Here is a 24,460-nt window from a genome sequence, read left to right on the forward strand (position 1 = left end):
CAAATTCGGTATTTGAATAGGTTTGATTATTTGAACATTTACCTCCATGTGACCATTTTCCGCATTTGTGACATCTTTCTAGGTGTCGTGCTCTTCTTTTCGCTGCGGATTTTGATTTTCCTTTACCAAATTGTAATTTATTATCTTCGCATCTGGATTCTTTTCTTACTCCGTCCAATCTTTCTCTGATTACTGATACTATTTGACTCGGAAGTGTGTCATTATTACGTTTAGTGATCAAAGCGTGTAGCATTAGACCATGGTTTAGTTCACAGGCAGTCTTCATTTTGTAAAAACCTAAAAAAATAAAAATTTAGAATGGGGGGAGAAGACTAGTTCTTTAGGGTCTGCTAGGGAAAAACCGTTCGGGTTCCATTTTCGAGAACTACACGAAAACAGACAATCTAATTCTAACAGAAATGCATATTATCCTTTAAAGACTTGATTCTCCCCACACTTAGTTAGCTGTGGTATCGAAATTGTGATTAACTTCATTGTCAACTTCCATTGGACTATGTATGTAATGTTTAACTCTGTGACCATTAACTTTAAATTCAATCCCATTTGAATTTATTAATTCTATCGTTCCGTATGGGAAAACTCTTTTGACTATGAATGGTCCAGACCATCTTGATTTCAATTTTCCAGGAAATAACTTGAATCGTGAATTGAAAAGAAGAACTCTGTCTCCTTCTTTAAATTCTTTTGAACTTATGATTCATTTATCATGCCATTTCTTCGTTCTTTCTTAATAGATTAACGAATTTTCGTATGCTTCATGTCTTAATTCTTCTAATTCGTTTAGTTGACTTAATCGTAGACGTCCAGCTTCATGTAAATCAAGATTACATGTCTTCAAAGCCCAAAATGCTTTGTGTTCAATTTCTACTGGAAGATAACATGCTTTTCCGTAAACAAGTCTAAAAGGTGTGGTTCCAATTGGAGTTTTGTAGGCTGTTCTAAAAGCCCAGAGTGCATCCTCCAATTTAATGGACCATTCCTTCGGATTTAATCCTACGTTTTTCTCTAGAATACGTTTTAAAGCTCGGTTGGTATTTTCAACTTGTCCACTTGTTTGTGGATGATAAGCAGTGGAGATTTTATGAGTTACTCCATATCTTTTAAAAACTTTTTCAGGTTGATTATTACAGAAATGAGTTCCCCGATCACTTATTAAAGCTTTCGGTGTTCCAAACCTTACAAAAAGACGTTTTAAAAAATTGACTAAAACACGTGCATCGTTAGTTGGGAGAGCTTGTGCTTCCGCCCATTTAGATACATAATCAATGGCTACGAGAATATAGAGATTATTATGAGATTTTGGAAATGGACCCATAAAGTCAATACTCCAAATGTCAAATACTTCACATACTTGGATGACATTTTGTGGCATTTCATCACGTTGACTTATTTTTCCGGCCCTTTGACAAGCATCACAGGATTTGCAAAGAAGGTTTGCGTCTTTGTAAATTGTAGGCCAATAGAATCCAGCATCATAAACTTTTCTTGCTGTTAGTTGAGGCCCATAATGCCCTCCTGTTGGTCCTGTGTGACAATGGTTTAAAATTTTACTAGCTTCATCTCCGAATACACATCGGCATATTATTCCATCGGGATAACTTTTAAACATATGTGGATCTTCCCAAAAATAGTGTTTTATATCACTAAAGAATTTCTTTCGTTTTTGGTACGATAATCCTTTTTCAAGGAATCCACAAACTAAGTAATTTGCATAGTCTGCAAACCATGGAATTTCTTTATAATCTATCTTCAATAGATATTCATCAGGAAAGTTGTCTTGTATGGCCGATTCATTTAGAACTTCTAATGCGGGATTTTCAAGTCGAGAAAGATGATCAGCGGCGAGATTTTCTGCTCCTCTTTTATCTCGGATTTCAATATCGAACTCTTGTAAGAGTAAGATCCAACGGATTAATCTTGGTTTAGCATCTTGTTTCGAAAATAGGTATCTAAGAGCAGAATGGTCGGTATAAACCACCGTTTTTGCTAGAACGAGATATGATCGAAATTTGTCAAAAGCAAAGACAATAGCAAGGAGTTCTTTTTCAGTAGTTGTATAGTTCGTTTGTGCTCTTTGTAACGTCTTACTAGCATAATATATAGGTTGAAATCGTTTTTCAATCATTTGTCCTAAAACGGCTCCCATTGCAAAATCACTTGCATCGCACATTAGTTCAAATGGTAGATTCCAATTTGGTGTTATCATGATCGGCGCATTAGTGAGTTTCTCTTTAAGAATATTAAAAGATTTGATACATTCATCTGAAAAGATGAATGGAGCATCCTTTTCTAGGAGTTTATTCATAGGAGTGGCAATTTTAGAAAAATCTTTTATGAAACGTCGGTAAAAACCGGCATGCCCTAGAAAACTCCTAACTCCTCTAACATTGGTGGGATGTGGAAGTTTAGCAATTACATCTACTTTAGCTCTATCCACTTCAATTCCTTCTTTTGAAATTTTATGTCCAAGAACGATGCCTTCTTTAACCATGAAATGGCATTTCTCCCAATTAAGTACTAGATTTGATTGTTCGCATCTAATAAGCATTCGTTCCAGATTAGCTAGACATGATTCAAATGTATCACCGAAGACTGAAAAGTCATCCATGAAAACTTTCATGCATTCTTCTATCATGTCATGAAAAATCGCCATCATACACCTTTGAAAGGTTGCAGGGGCGTTGCAAAGTCCAAATGGCATGCGTTTGTAAGCAAAAGTACCATAAGGGCACATGAATGTGGATTTCTCTTGATCTTCGGGTGCTATTGGAATTTGAAAATATCCGGAAAATCCATCTAGAAAACAATAGTAACTATTTCCGGCTAATCTTTCCAACATTTGATCAATGAAAGGTAAGGGAAAGTGATCTTTTCTGGTGGCGTCATTTAATTTTCTATAATCAATACACATACGCCATCCTGTTACAGTCCTAGTAGGAATAAGCTCATTTTTCTCATTTGTAATGACAGTCATGCCACCCTTCTTAGGCACGCATTGAACTGGGCTTACCCATGGACTATCAGAGATTGGATATATCAAACCTGCATCTAGCAGTTTAATAATCTCTTTCTTAACTACATATTGCATATTAGGATTTAGTCTTCGTTGGCGTTGCACATACGTTTTATGACCTTCTTCCATAAGGATTTTATGTGTGTAATACGAAGGACTTATTCCTTTAATATCATGAATCTTCCATGCAATGGCTGGTTTATAAGCTTTCAACACAGAAATGAGTTGTGATTTCTCATTTTCAGTAAGAGAAGACGATATTATTATAGGTAATTCAGATTCACCATGTAAATAAGCGTATTCCAAATGGTTTGGAAGTGGCTTTAACTCTAATTTCGGAGGTTCTTCTATTGATGATTTATATCGATATCTGTCTTCTTCTTTACGCATTTGAATTTATTCTGTTGTTGGTTCATATCCATTAGCTATAAGTGTAGCTAACATTTCAACTTCATCAATTGGTTCATTACCTTCTCCTAAAGAACATTCTCCTGTTCCTTGTAATTCTGGAAATTCTTCTAATAATTCTGCATGTGCATCTATAGTTTGAATATAATAACATGTATCATCTGCAGATTTCGGTTGTTGCATTGCTTTATCAACTAAAAAAGGTAACACTCTCGTCCTCTATACTTAGGGTCAGTTTCTTACCGAATACGTCTATCATTGCTTTAGCCGTGTTTAAGAATGGTCTTCCTAATATGAGAGGAACTTGAGAATCTTCTTCCATGTCCAGAACAACAAAATCTACTGGAAATACTAAAGTACCAACTTTAACTAGCATGTTTTCCATTATCCCTCTAGGATATTTTATTGATCGATCAGCTAGTTGTATACTTATTCTAGTTGGTTTCAATTCTCCAAGGTCTAGTTTAGCGTATAGTGAATACGACATTAAATTTATACTAGCACCTAAGTCTGCCAATGCTTCTATTGAACTAAGACTACCCAGAAAACATGGAATTGTGAAACTTCCTGGATCAGATAGTTTTTCTGGTATCTTATTCAACAGTACTGCTGAACAATTAGCATTCATAGTAACGGCCGAGAGTTCTTCCATTTTCTTTCTATTCGTGATCAGATCTTTCAAGAATTTAGCATATCTAGGCATTCCTAAAATCACATCAATGAAAGGAAGATTTACATTTATCTGTTTAAACATATCCAAGAATTTGGATTGCTCGGCTTCAAGTTTCTCTTTCTTCATTTTACTCGGGTAAGGAAGTGGTGGTTGGTATGGTTTAACATAAGGTTTAGCCTTAACTGTGTTATCTTCATTAACCTTTTCAACTACCGGTTCTTTTTCCTTATCTTGTTCAGGTTGTGGTTCTTGTGGAGTAGGAATAGCTTCATCAGAAGTTACAAGTATTTCAGGTGGTTTAAGTGTTGTACCACTTCTTGTGGTAATGGCTTTAGCTGTTTCATTCCGGGGGTTAGCATTTGTATCACTAGGTAGACTTTTCGGTTTTCTTTCACCTATTAACCTTGCTAGGTTACTTACTTCTTGTTCCAGGTTTTGAATAGAAGCTTGTTGATTTCTAAATGCTTGAGCATTTTGTTCATTAGTTTGTTTCTGAGATGTGAAAAACTGCGTTTGAGTTTCAACTAGCTTCGTCATCATATCTTCTAAATTCGGCTTTTTATCATCGGTTTGTTGTGGTGGTTTGTTTTGAAAATTAGGTCTTTGCTGGTTGTAAGTATTATTGGATACTTGTTGATTGCTAGGACCTTGTTAGTTGTTGTATGGAATATTTCTGTTATAGTTCTGGTTTTGATTGTAAATCGGTCTTGGCGGTTGATAATTATTCTGATAATTATTTCCAGGCCTTTGGTTTATGTATGAAATATTCTCTCTTTGTTCCATTGTTAATTCAATACTGAGACAATCTTTTGTCAAATGTGGTCCTCCACACTGCTCACAACTAATTCGTATTGAGTGAATATCTTTAGTCATCTTTTCCATTCGTCTCTCGACAGCATCTATCTTTGCGGAAATGGAATCTAAGTCATGGCTAGAATCGGCTCTAGCTGCTTTAGATGATCTAACGATATCTTTTTCTTGGTGCCACTCATGTGAGTGGGAAGCAGTGTTATCAATAATTTTGTAAGCATCAGTTTTGGTTTTCTTCATAATAGAACCACCAGCTGCTATATCTATGTCTTTTCTTGTAGTGATGTCGCATCCTTGGTAGAATATTTGTACTATTTGATAGGTATCTAAACCATGTTGCGGACATCCTCTCAATAACTTTCCAAATCTTGTCCAAGCCTCATATAGAGTTTCATTTGGCTTCTGTGTGAATGTAACAATTTCTCCTTGAAGTTTTACGGCTTTAGATGCAGGAAAGAATTGTTTAAGAAATTTTTCAACTAAAACATCCCATGTATCGATCGCCCCTTCAGGTAACGATTCCAACCAATCTTTGGCTTCTCCCTTTAAAGTCCAGGGAAATAACATGAGATATATCTGTTCATCTTCTACTTCTCGGATTTTAAATAGTGTGCAGATCCTATTAAAGGTACGTAAATGTTCATTTGGATCTTCCTTCGGCGCACCACTAAATTGGCATTGATTAGTCACCATGTGTAGAATTTGTCCTTTGATTTCATAATCTGGCGCATTAATGTCTGGATGAGTAATTGCGTGACCTTGGCCAGTGCGTTTAGCTCTCATTCGGTCTTCCATACTTAAAGGTTCCAGATTCTCCATAATTGAATTTGTTGAATCGGAATCACTAGAGGATTCTGATTTAATGGTTCGTTCCTCAACAATCTCTGTTTGAATGATTGGTGGTTCCGGAGGAAAATTTAGTGGTTCAGGATCTACGAATCGTCCCTGAATATTCTCCGGATTCTCAATTGTGAGGTCGGGTTCAAAAAATGGATTATCGGAAATTTGAACTGGAGTACATGGTCGACTGGATGACGATTCTAAAGAAAAATCAACGGCGGTAATATTTGCTAAATGTCTTAATCTAGTTACATGTGGTGAACGTACAAAAGGTGATGAACGTCTTGCTCGGTGCATTCACTGAATATCCTATTAGTTTTTAAAAGGAAAGAAAAATTATAATAAGTTATCCAATTAATAGACTTTTCTGATTTTGCCCACGTTTCGAATAGCCAAAAGATGCAGCAGAGGGGCAGGATTCGTTTGGTCTCAATATAATTGAGGACTGTTTGGCTCCAATAACCCAGTCCACATACAAATCCAACTATTACTACGAACCAGAAAATTTTGATGTCTATCAATTTAACCACTTAAAAATTTTTTTCGTAATTTTAAGGAATTTAGATAAGAAGTAGAATAAAAACTCTATGTCCTAAAACTAGAATAGCGAGAAATAAGAAAGAAAAAGAGTTCGTCGAAAAAGGTCAAAAAAGAAAAATGGTTGAAAAATAAAAGGTGACGGAAAAATAAAAAATAAAAAGAGTGACTTATAAAACTTTAAAACACTTGCCTAACCCAACCTTATTACTACCACTAACTTAAAATTGTAATCGCAAATTTAGATTACTAATTGGAATGATAATTGATACATAGGTAAAAGGTTTCTAAAAATATTAAAGCTTACAGGAAAAACTAAATCCCAAATGGAAATAACTTAAAAAGAAACTAAAACTTAAAAAGGCGTCGCAAAATTCTAAAGCACCTAAATCTTAGTCTAAAGAAAAAGCACTTAAGGAATTCTACGGCAAAGCCTAAAAATCTAGAAGTAAAAATAACTATGGCAAAAACTATGAATTAAAACTAAATACGAGCGAAAAATACAAAAGTTACGCTAAAACAATTAAAAAGGGACAAAATATAAAAATATACAAAAAGTTGTAAAAATTACAATTTTTATAAAAATATTATTTTTATATTATTTATTTTATAAAACTATTAATTTTACAATTTAATTAACTAAATAAACTAAATATACAAAATAATAATAAAAACTAAAAACTAATTAAAAACTATAAACCTAATTAGGGTTTTAATTAAAAATTAATAATAATAATTACTCCGTAATAAATGCTGATTAGGGTTCTGTCAGGCGCGTCAAAGAGAACTCTGCGAGTTGCGGTATCCCAAGCAGCAAACTCCGCGAGTCGCGGGGTTCCAATTTTCAACTCAGGTACAGTTTAAAATTTGACGCGTTTTTATTTTATTTTATTTTATTTTATATTTTTTTCTGTTTTCTGTTTTAAAATCTAAAATATTTATATAATAAAAACTTATATTTTTATAAAATAAAAATAAAGAAACTTTATAAAACTTAAATATTTAATAAAATCTTAAAAATATATAAATTTTTGTTTTTCTTTTTATATTTTCGAATAATTAAAAACGTATTTTTACAAAAGTGAATTTTAATAAAAGTAAACTAAAAATAAAAATCTTTTTTTTATGTAGCGTTGCGCTTCCGGCTTTTAAGCTATCTTTTCCCCGGCAGCGGCGCCAAAAATAACTTGATGTTATGCGAGGTGTATATAAAATAGCTTTATATTTTAGCAGGAAATACTATTAAATACGATACAATTTTACACAAGATATTTATTTATTTAGAGAATGGATATACTTAAATCTTGCTACAACACTTTTAGGCAGTGTACCTAATCGTACAGTAGTGTAGTTTTAGTAAGTCCGGTTCGTTCCATAGGGAAAATCTTTAAACAAAGCTTAACGCTATATTAGTTTACTTTTATAAAAATACAAATATATATATAAGTAATATTATTATTATAAAGGGGGGTTTTTACCGTTTAATGACCGGTTTGTCGATTTTAAAACTTTAGTCGCAGTTAAAACCAAATGTAAAATAATAAATAAATACAAGACTTAATTTAAAGCGTAAAGTAAATAACGATAATGAAATTGCGAATAATAAAAGTGCGATAAAATAAACTTGCGATAATTAAAAAGTACGATAATTAAAAGTGCAATTAAATACAATAACAATAAAAATGCGATAATTAGAAGTGCAATTAAATATAAAATAAAGGAAATTAAATATGAAATAAAAGAATTATGCTTATTTAAACTTCCGTAACCATGATGTTTGACGTGTTGATTTTAGTTTTATGCCCATGGGTTAAATGTCCTTTGTCGTGGATTATTTAATATGTCCGTCTGGTTTTTGTCCATAACAGTCCATCAGTCATAAATATAAAGTGCGAGTGTCCTCGTCAAATTATCCTTATACCCGAAGTTAAATATTCCAACTAATTGAGGACTTAAACTGTAACAAGGTTTTATTACTTTGTTTAATAATTACACCAGAATGTCGACTGAGTGTAACCCAAGGTTTTAATACTTTGTTATCAATTATACCAAGTGTCCTTGTACATAATTTCACCCCTGTTTTAATAATTCTAGTGGCTATTAATCCATTCCTGTGTCCGGTTAAATGAACGATTATTTGTACATATAAATACCCCGCCCATCGTGTCCGATCGAGTGTATATGGTAATTTATAGGGACGCCCAATTGTAAATCTTTATATTAACATTAACAAACTATCATTTAGTTAAACAAATATAAAGCTCATTAATAGCCCATAGTCTAATTTCCACAAGTGTCGTTCTTTTGTCCAAACCCCAATTATGGTACAAAGCCCAATTACCCAATTTTAGTAATTAGCTCAACATCATGATTACTTCGGATTAAATAAGCATAATAATAACTTAGCTACGAGACATTAATTAAAAAAGGTTGAACATAACTTACAATGATTAAAAATAGCGTAGCGTTACACGGACAGAATTTCGACTTACACCCTTACAACATTCGCTTACATACCCTTATTATTAGAATTGTAATTAAAATTAAAATTAAAATATAAATATAAATATATTTACGTATACATATATAGAGAGAGATTTAATTATGGATGAAAAAATGATCAGAATTCGTTGGGCTTTATAGGGAGTTTCAGTTTTTGGGGCTCCGCGACTCGCGGCCCATTCCTTCTTCAAACTCCGCGAGTCGCGGAGTTTGTAATTACAGCTCACTCCATTTTGGCTCTTTGTTTACCGACGGTTTATTATATAAATATAATATATATATAATTTATATAATTAATTATATATTATATTATATTTATATACATAGTTAACTTGTAATTTTTAGTCCGTTGCGTCGAGCGTTGAGAGTTAACTCTGGTCCCGATTCCGGATTTTCGAACGTCCTTGCGTATAATTTAATATCTTGTACTTTGCGTTTTGAATTTTGTACTCTTGTAATTTCGAGACGTTTCTTATCAATAATTGGAACCTCTTTGATTGTCTTTTGTACTTTTGAGCTTTTTGGTCGCTTGCGTCTTCAATTCGTCGAATCTGTCTTTTGTCTTCACCTTTTATTATTTAAACGAATATCACTTGTAAATAGAACAATTGCAACTAAAAGCTTGTCTTTCTTGAGGAATAATGCTATGAAATATATGTTCGTTTTTAGCATTATCAGAAGGTGACATAGTAGCGAAAACCACCATGCGACTCAACCGTTGTAGGTCCATAGACATCGGAATGAACAAGTTCAAGCTTCTCCTTTTTTGGCGCAATTCTCGATTTCCTGAATGATACCTTCTTTTGTTTCCCCAAAGTACATGGTTTACAAAACCCGATATCCACCTTCTTCAAACCCGAAATCTTCCCATTAGAAACTAGCAACTTCATTCCCTTCTCACTCATATGCCCTAATCTTCGGTGTCATAGAGTAGAATTGGCCCCTACACTACTTGTCACATTAACCTCATCATCATCGAATACCTCGACCATGTATAAAGTTCCCCTTTTATGTCCCAATGCCACGACTTGAGCATCCTTTTGAACACGCCATTTGCGATCACTGAAGGTAGTATGATTACCTTCTTCATCCAATTGACCTATAGAGATAAGCTTTCTTTTCAAATCCGGAATATACCTCACATCATTCAAGGTCTAATTGGAACCATTGGATGTCTTCAAAATCATATCTCCAATGCCTCTTATGTCTAAGCGTTTATCATCCGCCAATCTCACCTTCCCCCGATACGCCTTAAAATTCTTCATCATCTCATCACTAGGATTAGCATGGAATGATGCACCTGAATCCATGATCCAAGCTTTAACCGAATTTTCAACACAACACACCAAAGCGTCATCCGTATCTTCGGAAGTGAAGTTCACCCTAGCTTTATCCACCTTTGGATTCTTACATTGAGTGTTAAAGTGACCCTTTTGATTACAATTCTAACAAACCGCAGATTCTCAGTCCTTAGAGTTATACCTCTTTTTGAATTTCTTACCCTTCTTCGTACCCTTATCGTTCTTCCTGCCCCTGTTGGTATTTAAGAGCGACCCTGATGATTCCCCGGAATTCCTCCTACGAGTTTCTTCCCATAGAATCAAATTCTTGATCCCCTCAAGCTTGAGCTTAGTGGTTTCTGTGGAACTACTAACTGCAGTAACTGTACCTGACCAACTTTCAAGCAAAGACGAAAGCAAAATCAGTGCCTGAAGTTCATCATCAAACACAATCTCCACCGAGGCCAATCTTGTAATGAGATTGTTGAAATCATTGATATGATCTACAACACATGCACCTTCTTTCATCTTTTGGTTGAAAAATTGACGCATGAGAAGAACCTTATTAGCAGCGTTAGGTTTTTCATACAAGTTTGTAAGTGTCTTTAAGCACCCAAACGTAGTATTCTCGTTAATAACGTTGTATGCAACGTTTTTTGCAAGAGACATCCTAACCACCCCTAAAGCTTGGCGATCTAGGAGATCTCAATCTTCTTGTTTAACGCTATCAGGCTTCTTCTCTTCAAGTGGTAAGTGTAGTTTTTTCTGGTACAAATAGTCTTCTATTTGCATCTTCCAAAACCCAAAATCTCTTCCAACGAACCGATCAATCCTAAACTTTCCTTCTTCCGCCATCGCGCCCAATACGAACCTTGTGCTATGATACCAGTTGTTAGGAATTTATGGACCCAACACCGATCACAAATCAAAAGATTGTGATCCCACAAATGACAAACGGAAAGAATAAGGTAAATAAACGTAAACGACACAAGAAATTACGTGGTTATATGCAATCGGATTGATTGATTTAGTCCACGGCCAACTAGAGTGATTTTTATTGATATTTTCGTGCATATGGTACAGGGTTACAATAAGATGTATTTATAGGCATACAGCGACTTAAGGAGCAAGTAAAATTAATTCTGGAAGTTTCCTTCCTGTCAGACTACACGCGGCGCCCCCATGTGGCTCCCCGTCACGCCTCCACGTGCAAACTCGAAACAGTAGGTTTTCTTCGACTTGTCTCTCGTTCAAGCTATAGGCCGTGGCGCACCTTCATCTGAATCCGAACTCCTCCTTATTGTTTTGATATCATTCACACATCTAACAGTTACCCATTAGACATGTAAGAAAATTAGAAGCAGCAGCTACAATGGTAACGTTTCATAGGCCATAAGAAAATTAGAGGTAGTAGCTACGATGGTAACAACGTATCATGGGCCGTGCATATGCACGACGAGAGTCCTACTAGTATGTACTATAGAGATGTATTTATATTTTTAAATTTGATGCGAACAATTTTTTTTTAGAACGAAAATTTTGTCAACGAATCATCTCATTTGACACCCACGCACCCGTTAGAAAGAAACTCCTTGCATGCTTCGCGCAAAGCATACCCGGAATGCTTTAGGTTAACTGCTTGGTCAGCACAGAGTGAAGGATACCAGAGGCACAACCTTGATTAAACTCCCCCATAATTTGAACCTGCACCTAAGTTTTTAAGGATACGGGCCCACAACCAACTGAGGCTTTTTACCATTCAGCCAATAGTTTGGTGGTGATGCGAACAATTATGAACGACTCATTTATTAAACATTCAAATATATTTCCCTTTTCCCCCTCGTTTCACATAATCATTTTTTTTATCCGATTCACTGAAAATCATTCTTCTCAAATTAAAATAAGAACATTTTCACATTAGCGTTATGAAATATGTCATACTTAACGGTTAAATGTTTTTATTGTTGACAGTTGAGTGGTTGATGTACCACTAATTAGACAATGAATATATGAGCGTTTGTCTCTTCATTCATTATGATGTGTTGCCACAAACGCTTCACAAACACATGTGGTGGGGCATTTGTGGTTTAAAATATTTGGATGTTAATGTTTAAACGGAGAAATTGTACGGCGTTTTTAATTTTCTTAGTATTTTTTTAATTCTTTTTATGCCTTTTCATCACTTTTAACCCAACATCAATTATATTTTGGCATATAACTCACAACTCTCTTCAGTAACCTTCCCCACTGCAACCACCAACCTTAACACGTCATAGGCATACCTAAAAAAAAAAAAACCTCTCATCCACTCAATGTCACAATCACCATTACCTGTGGTCTTGTATTACATGAAAAATATTTATATTAACGACTTTGGTAACTTTCATTTACAATTCCCTTGTTAATGTTTTTTGAAATGAAATTGAAATGCTATATACATTTAATATTTTTACAATAAATTTAATGACAGTCTAAGAGCTGGCGTTAATACGCATAATTATATTATACATTTCATTAACCGACACTTTTAAATTAATCTATGTCGTCATTGTACAACTCCGCCACAAATAAATGATATCAATTGGTCTAAATCACAAATTAATATCACATGGTCTTTTGTCTACGATATCGAGGTAACCTTTTAACATTGAGGTTGTGGGTTCAAGTCATGAAGTGGATTATTTATACATATTCATGAATATTTGTGATATGAGTACGCGTTTATAATTTAAAATTACAAATTACTGTACCATCCCATTTTACAATTGATATTGAAATTCAACATTTTCTTTTTTTAACGTTAGGAGTTACTAACAGTGACATTAAATCATTCACCCGATCATATATGGTCCACGTATAAGAAGGAAATCCGACTAGCTGCACAAATATTTGCAGAATCTGGAAAACCCCTGAGAAGACACCATATACCAGGCTTACAAATCTATGCATAATATAGAATGTCCTTGCGGGAATCGAACCTTTGAAGTCCAGATTCCAACCCGAATGAGAACCTGGAGTACCATTCGGCTATTACCTGCTTGTCATATTAATATTCGACGTTATATACGTACACGACTACAAACCAAGACAGTTACGTAATTGTCTCGACTAAACCTACAAGTTGAGAATCTTGAGAAATGACAACGGGCGTCTACAAATCGTAGACTGTTTATGGAAATATATCTGCCAATCATATTGATCGATGCAAATCAAAGTTGTTAATTTAAATAATTACAGGATAAGTGGTTGAGATCGGGCCAAGTTTTGTGATACAATTATTAGTGTCATTATCATGAATGATTGCATTCTGACTCATTCGCCCACATATATCCAGCCCACTGATTCCAACAATTCTACGTACACCTCAAACCATGCAACATTCCGACTAAAAAATTCCAAATATTTTCCTTTTTTTTTTTTTTTCCTGATAACGTCGGAGGTAAATTGTACACTTTTTGATAAATAATGTGTTTTTGACTACGACTACATTTGACCTTAATTCACCAATAAGGTCAAATATTCGTGTTAAATATTTGTAGTGTGATGTAGTAAAATATGATTCAAAATTAAGTGAGAAAAAATAAATTAAATATTAAATAATAAATATAAAAATGTCTTTAATTATGATTGAAAAGGGAAATCTAAGGCTCAAAACCAATTTCGTCACAAAAGCAATTGACGCCTGGATCATTCAAAAACTAACGTCGGGTTAACTGGCATCATATCCATCACTCAATTCCAGCTCATTTGACGGGAGCCATCTAACGCTGCAATGCAAGCAGCCTTATAAAAATCAACTGTTATTATGCATTGTTCGTGCATATAATATGAATTATTAATGCACAATATTGATAAATTTATCAAAAAGTTGACAGAAATGCTACTGTGATACGAGCTCCAAAGAATGGTCTAGTGGTTGGATGTTTAAGAATCTCCATAGAAGACCCGGGTTTAATTGCCACCTTTGAGATCTTGTCTTTCTTAAAAAATATTACTGTAATCCTTCAGTATAATAATAAACACCACCAAAACTTATATATACCTTATAACAAGTTGGTTGCAAAAGATTGTTAGAATGAGTCCAAGATGTGTCATTTTCAATGAATTTATGGAGATTCTGGTTAGTGACAAAAATATACATCAACTTCAAGTTGTCATGAAATATGAGCAGTTTTAGCATATTGTAGCTTTCATAATTTTCTTGAATATTTATTTGGATTCTGAAGATCTTTTCTTACTTCTTTCGTAATAAGACAAATGGTATTATCTACTAGTTTCGAGTCATACCAGCTTACTAATAGATATCACGCGATCATAGATACTTTAATTTGAGTTCGTTAGTACGTGATACTTTTAGGTACGCTATGTAACGTATCAACCAAAATGTTTCGATAATACGTTACGCAAATTGCTTATTCCTATCTCGTACAAGGTTGAAATGTAATCTTATCATAAACTAATTTATGGTACAAATGGGAAAAAGATCATTATGAATTGGTCGTGGGGTACCAATATCTATAGATCGATTATCGATATATTTGGATATCATATATATAATGCATCTAGAAGCAGAGTTCCAATGAGACATTATTGTTCTGTAAGAGAAAACCATGACCAATTGACCAGATTCATTGTTCAATTAAGGTTTATCTTGTAGCAGAAAAGGGTATGGCACCATCTGACATTCTAAAAACTCAGTATATTTTCCTTTGACAATGCAAATGGCCAAAAAGGCTCTTTGATAATTATTAAATTCGATAATAAAAAAAATCGTATGCTTATAAATTCATACGTGTCATCTTACGTGTCAAAAGTAACATTCAATATACGCATAATTGATTTGGCAGCCCGTTATGTGAATATCTAGTCATATTGAGAAGATATTAGTGCTTCTGAAGGTAAGAAGCTATAAACCAATGCTTATTTTCTTTTACAACAACAACAATACTCAATACTACATGTGGCGTGTACATGTGAGGTGTAGACAATCCTTCATATATATTTAAATAAAGAGAAGTCATTTTTCATCCAGAATGATACACTCCAAGAAATAGAGAAAGTTCTTATTAAAATTAATGCTTACTTATTTTTCAATCTAAACATGAATTTTTTATATTTGTGCCATACTTATTTCTGGGTTAAGAATGTTTCAGGTTTGTGACTATCAAAAAGCTTATTCAAGTAATAGATAATGAATCTGAAGTGTTGGTGTTATCAAATGCTGATCCGGAAGAGTGTTGCAAGTTATGCTGCTGTTCAGATAAATTATTAAGTTATTTTGTGATACTGGGTTGGTTTGATCTTCATAAAGAGTTACTGTTAATGGGCCTTATTCAAAGTTAAGCTTATTGATCAAGTTTTGTGGATAAGAAGCTACAAGAGCCCAATTAAAGCCCAATCCTAATTTATTAAGTCGGTTAAATTATACTTATTTTTCAATCTAAACATGAATTTTTTATATTTGTGCCATACTTATTTCTGGGTTAAGAATGTTTCAGGTTTGTGACTATCAAAAAGCTTATTCAAGTAATAGATAATGAATCTGAAGTGTTGGTGTTATAATGTTGATCCGGAAGAGTGTTGCAAGTTATGCTGCTGTTCAGATAAATTATTAAGTTATTTTGTGATACTGGGCTGGTTTGATCTTCATAAAGAGTTACTGTTATTGGGCCTTATTCAAAGTTAAGCTTATTGATCAAGTTTTGTGGATAAGAAGCTACAAGAGCCCAATTAAAGCCCAATCCTAATTTATTAAGTCGGTTAAATTATTCTGAGTATAAAAGGGCTTCTCCTTTTGTCTTTTATTCATTCATTCAAGATATTTTTCTGTATTCTTTTTTTCTCTCTCTCGTTTTCTTTCTTCAATCACAGAATTAGGGTTTCTTGTTGTTTCTAGTTGTGTGAGATTGAGAGATTAGAAGTTCATCTGTTTATGAACTTCTTTTGTTGTGTACTGTCTGAATAAGATTCTGAGATTGATTTTTGATCTGATTGTTATTTGGTTTATATTCTACTGAAGAGATTGTTTTCTGTGATTATTACTGTACTTAATCACTGTTTTCTTCATGGTATCAGAGCTATAGGTTGTGATACTGTAACACCCGCGTTTTGGGCCTCGCTGAAATGACCCTTTTGACCTTGGGCGTGTTTGTATGTTATTATAATAATTATTTGTTTATAATTATTTGGTTGTTTAGTTGAGACCAGTTTGTTACAAGGGTCACAGAACAAGTTCGTTTGTTTAATTTGGACTCCGTTAGGGCCGCCTAATGAGGTACGAAAGATATCAGATAACTGATAAATACCCGTGTGTTGTGGGGTATGGGGTTTTAACCCCAAATAAGTGTATTGTGCTGCCCTTTCCTCTCATTTTCTTCCTCCCTCTAGAAATTTCCTAAACCAAACCGTACCCACTTCATCTCCTATCTCTAACCCTAGATTCCTAAATTGTGTTCTAGAGCTCAAATTGTTCATACCATCTTGTTTCTTACAGATTATTGAGTCTATCAAGGTAAGTAACATGTGTTTTTGTGTTCAATTCGTTGTTAAATAAATTCATGGTTTTGTGTGAGTTTTGTAAAAAGCTTGAATTTGTGTCAAAACAAGTGATTTAAGTGTTGTTATGGTCAAATTGTTTGGGGTTTTGAGTCTATAACAAGTAGTGAACAAGTTGTGGTCGATTTTGGTGTTTAAAACGAGCTCTAGATCGAGATTTGAGGATTTCATCGTGAAGTCCGTAGCCTTTGTTCAGTTTATGTGGAAGATGAACACAGTCGGCCGACTGTCGGTCAACAATCGACCGACTGAGGGTTCAACCGACCGATTGTTGAGTGAACCGACCGACTGGGATTTACCTTCGGCCGATTGATATAATACCAAGTGAATCGACCGACTGAGAAGGTCAGTCGACTAGTTGTGTCGACGGTCGACCGACTGTCAGTGACAGTCGACCGACTGTGTGTCCAGGGCAAAAGTTTTTACTAAAGTTCCTTTTTCTAGCCGTTATGCTGCCCGTTTGTATTTTTTGTGTTCAGAATGTAAATTTTGAAAGTGCATAAGTGTTAGGTGGACTTTTAGCGGCGCTTTTTGTGACTGATTTATGTACTGTGCTGTTTTGTGTTAACGGATAGAAACTAACTTGATTTGCCTCATGTTCAGGTGATAAGAATAAGGAAGAAGCTCAGTGATAGTTTATCTGAGCTGGCTGCTGGTAATCGGTGAGTGGAATTATCTCTGGGTGTAGTATAGAGTAGCAAGTTGCGCTACTATGTTTATATTGTTGATAGTTGCCATGATTAGTAGTTATGTAGTATAGTTGATCGCAGTTAAGGTTGCCATGCTTTTAGTAGTAGTAGTAGTAGTAGTAGTAGTAGTAGTAGTAGTAGTAGTAGTAGTAGTAGTAGTAGTAGTAGTAGTAGTAGTAGTAGTAGTAGTAGTAGTAGTAGTAGTAGTAGTAGTTGGCTGGTTGTATGTGCACAAGTTGTTGTTGTTGTTGTTGTTGGAACCTATTGTTGTTAGGTTCAGCTCAGAGAGGTTAACCTAGTTGTGGTTGGGTCTAGTTGGCTACTGTTTGTTGAGTATAGTGTTGAATGACGCATCACCTGCGTGTGGATGACTATACTGGGGATTAAGTAGTAAAGACTATCGGTAGACTCTAGCCCGATCAACTAGTAGTCGTGTGCCCGTACAAGCCGCCGATCCTCTAGTTGGAGCATAGTTGCCAGTTGTTGTTGTTGTTGCTTGTTGTATGTGGTTGCATATAGCTGTTGATATAGGAGTACACGTTGGTACTGTATGCTAGACCTTTTGATAGTTCCATTCACTTAGCCTTGTGCTAACCCCTCACCTCCTCCCTTGTAGGTTTTGGATCTTAGTGCTGGTAGGGACGAGAGTCGGGCCGACGATATGTTTGACAAGACGAACTCTGATGTTTTAAGTTTTGTAAATATGTAGCTAGTCGTATAACGTAACGCCTGTGGTTTGTAACTAACTAAGGGTATTTATGTAAATTGAGTCTTTCGCTGTATTTAAAAAAAAAAAATCTAGGGTGTTACAGATACGCTTCATCGGTGGTTGTGATTCATCCTAATTTTTTGATGTTAAAATTAGGGTTTTCTGATTTTGGGGTTTTTCAAGTTTATTGAAAGATCTTGTTATCTTTACTGTGTTTGGGTTCGACAAAGACTGTGGAACGTTGTTTGGGTCACGATCTGGTGATTAAAGGTGTTTGGTTGAACAAACTCTTTATCAGTGAAATCAAGGTTTCTTGTAACCCTAATTTTGTGTTCTTCCGCTGCAATTCATCTGATAATCTTCTCTATCGTACTTAATCATACTTACTGTAAGTCTTTTTTCATTATCCTCTCTCTGAGTCATATTCGTGGGGTCTTTGGGAGATAGACATCCTTGATCTACCAACAAGATTGGTGTGAAACCCTGGCTCTGTTTATCTCAGTCCAAATTCGCCTGCAGCCTTTGGAGTAGTCAGGAAGGAAAGCCTTCTTGACATTATTACTCTATTCTGTGTTTTTGGGTCTTTTGTTTCCATATTTTTTGTTCTATACTTGTTATTCTGCAGGGAGTCTGACTAGTAGTCAGTTTTTTGCTTTGCTGGAGTACTCTGTATGTATTCATATCCTTACAGGTGTCTGAACCGTGGATTTGTTGCGGTTTTATGTGTTCTTGCATGCTAATTGTCCATTAGTTGTTTAATATTGCATGATTCTGTTTGTTTATCTGTGTTTGCTGCTATTTGTTCTTTTTTGTGCTTAATCTGTTCTTTCTTTGCTATTTGTTTCATATTCTGTTATAATGAGTGAGTCAGAAAGTAGTCAAGTGACTACTAAGATTAGTTCTCTTTAATTTAATGACCCTCTTTATCTTCATCCTAGTGACACCACTGGTGCTGCACTTATTACACAGAAATTAAAAGGGACTGAGAATTATAATGTTTGGAGTTGTGCAATTAAATTGGCTTTACAAACCAAAAATAAAGTTGGATTTATAGATGGTTCTTGTCCTAGATTTCAATTTTAGGATGATGATGTACTGTTAAATCAATGGGATAGATGTAATTCTATGGTTCTATCTTGGATACTTGTTTCTTTAAGTGAAGAAGTTTATAATGGTCAAATTTTTTCAAAAACTGCTGAAACTGTATGGCAAGAACTAAAAGAAACTTATGATAAGGTTTATGCTTCTGTAACTTTTAATTTGTATCAACAGATTAATTCTTGTAGTCAAAATGGTCAGTCATTATCTGATTATTATCCCAAGTTAAATGCAATGTGGAGACAGTTTGATGAAATGATTAAAATTGATGATATTGTTAAGGCTTCTAAGTCTTTCCAGGATCATAACCAGTTTTTGAAATTAATGCAATTTTTAATGGGATTGGATGAGGTATATACTCCCATAAGGAGTCATATACTAACATCTGATCCTGTACCCACTGTTAAAACTGCTTTTTCAATAATTTCAAGAGATGAATCACATAGGTTACATTCATCACATGGTAATATACCAAAGAGTCAGACTTCTGCTTTTGTTGGGAAGGTGGGTAATGCTGGACCTAAAAGAAAATATAAAAACCCACCTCTTAAATGCTCAAACTGTAATATGCTTGGTCATACTGTAGACAGATGTTATGAACTAATAGGTTATCCACCAGGGTATATTAAGAAACCATTTAATCAAGGTTCACCTAGGTTTAACAGTAATAATTGTTCTACTGATAAAAATGATGGCTGTAGTTCTTCTGTGCAACTCACTAGTGATCAGATAATGAAGCTTTTGAGTTTTATTAAGGAACAACCTGGTACCGGAAATGTGGATGCCAATATGGCAGGTAACTACATTAATAATAATACAATTTTTAATGAAAACTTTGACAAGTTTTTTTCAAGTAATAAAGTTTAAAATTCTGAAAGTTTTTCAAATGGTTGGATAATAGATTCAGGTGCTAATCAACACATGGTTTCTTCTAGTCAAAATTTATTAAATGTGGTAGATGTTTCTGACTTAAATCTAACTGTTAATCACCTAAATGGAACTGGTGCTGTTATAAAACAGATGGGTAATCTAAAACTTTCAGATAAAATTGAACTTAAAGATGTTTTGGTTATACCACAATACTGTGTTAGTTTGCTGTCTGTAAATAAATTGATAAAAGATAACAATCTAATTGTTAGTTTTGATGTGAATAACTGTTACATTCAGGATTAAAGAAAATTGATAGGGACTGGTAGTGAATCTGGTCGTTTGTATTTCTTTGATGAGTTGTGTGGAAATAAGTTGTTTACTTCAAATATGTCTTCTAAAGTTAGTCAACTGTGTAATCTGTGGCATAGTAGACTTGGTCATCCTTCTGATCAAGTTGTGAATGTTTTAAAAAGTAAATTTGGTCTTAATAAAGTTACACCTAATAGTCCTTGTGATATCTTTCATAAAGCAAAACAAACTAGGGAGCCTTTTTCATTAAGTGATCATAAAACTAATAAAGTAGGGGAATTGATACACTTAGATGTTTGGGGTCCTTATAAAGTTAAAAGTAAAGAAGGTTTTAGATACTTTCTTACTATTGTTGATGACTATTCCAGGGCTGTATGGGTTTATTTACTTAAGTCTAAAGATGAAGTTTTTGAATGTTTTGAAATGTTTTACAATATGCTTTTAACACAGTTTGAAAGAGCTGTTAAGATTATAAGAAGTGATAATGGAACTGAGTTTATTAATAATAAGATGAACAATTTTGTTAAAATCAAAGGAATAATACACCAAACTTCATGTGCCTATACACCCCAAAAAAATGGAATAGCTGAAAGAAAACACAGACATCTTCTTAATGTTGCTAGGTCTCTTTTGTTTCAAGGGGGAGTTCCCTTATACTTGTGGTCTGAATGTGTATTAACTGCTACTTACATTATTAACAGGCTACCCTCTGGAGTGTTGAATGGAAAGTATCCTTATGAGTTGGTGTATGGTTCAAGTCCTAATCTCTCCCATTTAAAGTCATTTGGTTGTTTATGCTTTGCAAATATTATAAATAATTCTGATAAGTTTTCATCCAGGTCTCTAAAATGTGTTTTTATAGGTTACTCTAATTTCAAAAAAGGTTACAAACTTTTTTGTTTAGAAGATAAAACCTTTCTTTTCTCAAGAGATGTAAAATTTTATGAAAATATTTTTCCTTTTAAGTTGGATTATGTTTATAAAACTGTTTTTGAAGAAAATGGAGTTAATACTTTAAACTTTTTTGATACTCCATACTTTGAATTTGAAAACTGTAAAAGGATTTTTGATGAAAAAACAAATGACTTAAATCCCAATGATGAAGGGAGAGGCAGTCTTATAGATGATGGCAACCACACATCATCAAGTGATTCACATGAGTCACATGATGAAAGTATACCTGCAACTTCCAGTGATGAATTACATATGCTGAGCATACTGTCCCTGAGGGTAATCCTAATAATTCTGAAAAGGAAACTGAAGTTGGTTTAAGAAGAACAAGTAGAAAGAGTAGTTTACCATCAAAACTAAAAGATTTTGTTCTAGATGGTAAAGTTAAATATGGTTTAAATAAGTTTATTAACTACTCTAAACTTGGTTCAGAAAATTACTGTTTTGTTTCAAGTTTAAATAAGGGTTGTGAACCAACATCATATTCTGAGGCTGCACTTGATCCAAACTGGGTTAGTGTAATGAATGAGGAAATGGAGGCCTTAAATAGAAATAGCACTTGGTATTTGACTGATTTAGCTTGTGGTAGAAAACCAATAGGATGCAAATGGGTTTATAGGATTAAGTATAAATCATCTGGTGAAATTGAAAGATATAAAGCTAGGTTAGTGGCTAAAGGTTTTAACCAAAGAGAAGGTCTAGATTTTGATGAAACATTTAGTCCTGTTGTGAAAATGGTTACTGTTAGAACTCTTGTTTCCATTGCTATCAATAAAAGTTGGCCACTTTATCTACTTGATATTAATAATGCTTTTTTATATGGTGACTTGACTGAAGATGTTTATATGTCTCTTCCTGAAGGTTTTTTTTTGATAAAAGTGATAAAAGGGTGTGTAAACTTGTTAAGTCTTTGTATGGTTTAAAGCAAGCTCCTAGGAAATGGAATGAAAATTTTTGTGATGCTCTGTTTGAATTTGGTTTTGTTAAAAGTTTAAATGACTACTCATTGTTTGTTAAGTGTAAAGAAGGTGAATTTACTTTCTTACTTGTTTATGTTGATGACATTGTATTAACAGGTAGTAGTCAGTCTGAAATTGAAATTTGTAAAGAATTTTTAAACAACAAATTTAGAGTCAAAGATCTAGGAAATTTAAAATATTTTCTTGAGATAGAACTTGTTGACCAGTTGAATGGAGTTTGTTTATCACAAAGAAAATATTGTCTTGAAGTAATTTCTGAATTTGGATTGCTTGCAAGTAAACCTGCTGTTACACCAATGGAAAGTGGGGTTGTGTTAGCTAATGCTACTGAGCATAGTAGCTCAGATTTTTTGTTAATAAATATAAGTGAGTTTCAAAAATTAATTGGCAAATTAATTTACATTACACTTACTATACCAGATATATCATATGCTGTGCATTGTTTGAGTCAACATATGCACTCTCCTTTTGATTCACATCTTAAAGCTGCTTTAAGAGTTTTGAGATATCTGAAGGGAACACCTGGAAAAGGTATTTACATTTCCAAGTCTGAAAGGTATAATTTGTCTGCCTATGTTGATTCTGATTTTGGTAAGTGTAATATTTCAAGAAAATCAGTTACTGGCTTTTGCATATGTTTTGGTAACTCATTAGTTTCATGGAAGTCAAAGAAACAATCTACTGTTTCTAGGTCTTCTGCAGAAGTTGAATATAGAGCATTAGCTTCAGTCACATGTGAAATTATTTGGATCTTAAAGATATTAAAAGATTTTCAAATTACTTGTGAATTACCTGTTAAAATCTTTTGTGATAGCAAATCTGCACTTCAAATTGCTAAAAATCCTGTATTTCATGAGAGAACAAAGCATTTTGAAATTGATTTACATTTTGTAAGAGAAAAGATTTCTAAAGGTGTTGTTGAAGCTGAACAGATTGATACATCTGAAAATGTTTCAGATATTTTTACAAAAAGTTTATCCAGAAATCAGAATAACTTGCTATGTGACAGACTAACAATGTGTGATCCTTATTCATGTTTAAATTGAGGGGGAGTATTAAAATTAATGCTTACTTATTTTTCAATCTAAACATGAATTTTTTATATTTGTGCCATACTTATTTATGGGTTAAGAATGTTTCAGGTTTGTGACTATCAAAAAGCTTATTCAAGTGATAGATAATGAATATGAAGTGTTGGTGTTATCAAATGCTGATCCAGAAGAGTGTTGCAAGTTATACTGTTGTTCAGATAAATTATTAAGTTATTTTGTGATACTGGGCAGGTTTGATCTTCATAAAGAGTTACTGTTATTGGGCATTATTCAAAGTTAAGCTTATTGATCAAGTTTTGTGGATAAGAAGCTACAAGAGCCCAATTAAAGCCCAATCCTAATTTATTAAGTCGGTTAAATTATTCTGAGTATAAAAGGGCTTCTCCTTTTGTCTTTTATTCATTCATTCAAGATATTTTTCTGTATTCTTTTTTTCCCTCTCTCGTTTTCTTTCTTCAATCACAGAATTAGGGTTTCTTGTTGTTTCTAGTTGTGTGAGATTGAGAGATTAGAAGTTCATCTGTTTATGAACTTCTTTTGTTGTGTACTGTCTGAATAAGATTCTGAGATTGATTTTTGATCTGATTGTTATTTGGTTTATATTCTACTGAAGAGATTGTTTTCTGTGATTATTACTGTACTTAATCACTGTTTTCTTCAGTTCTCCATCTCTCTCTTCGACGAATAGAGAGATTGCTTCCGAATGGACCTCCGGCCAATAAGTAGGAAAAAAGTTATAAAATAATTAAAATATAATATAAAAAAATAAAACATGAGACGACATGAAAATGGTAGGATCGAATTTCCATGAGTTTTAAATCCTTCACATTCAATTTAAGCTCTAAGCGGCAGTTAAGTCGCCAAAATCGACCCTTGTTGACTCAATGAATAGAGCCATTGCTTATTGTCTTTTACAACTTTCATTTAATTATGTGTTAACTTTAATTTACTCTATCTATCTATTAGACTCATGTTTTTTTAGAACAGCAATTTTGACATCGAATCATCTCATTTGCCACCCACACACCCGTTAGAAAGAATCGTGCAAGTCGTACCCAGAATGCTTTAGGTTAACTGTTTGGCCCGCATAGAGTGAAGGATACTAGAGACACAACTTTAGAGAAAACTCCTCCATCAGGATTTGAACCTGCACCTATTTTTTC

Source organism: Rutidosis leptorrhynchoides, chromosome 3 (genome assembly GCF_046630445.1).
Source record: "Rutidosis leptorrhynchoides isolate AG116_Rl617_1_P2 chromosome 3, CSIRO_AGI_Rlap_v1, whole genome shotgun sequence".
In the NCBI taxonomy this organism is placed as follows: Eukaryota; Viridiplantae; Streptophyta; class Magnoliopsida; order Asterales; family Asteraceae; genus Rutidosis; species Rutidosis leptorrhynchoides.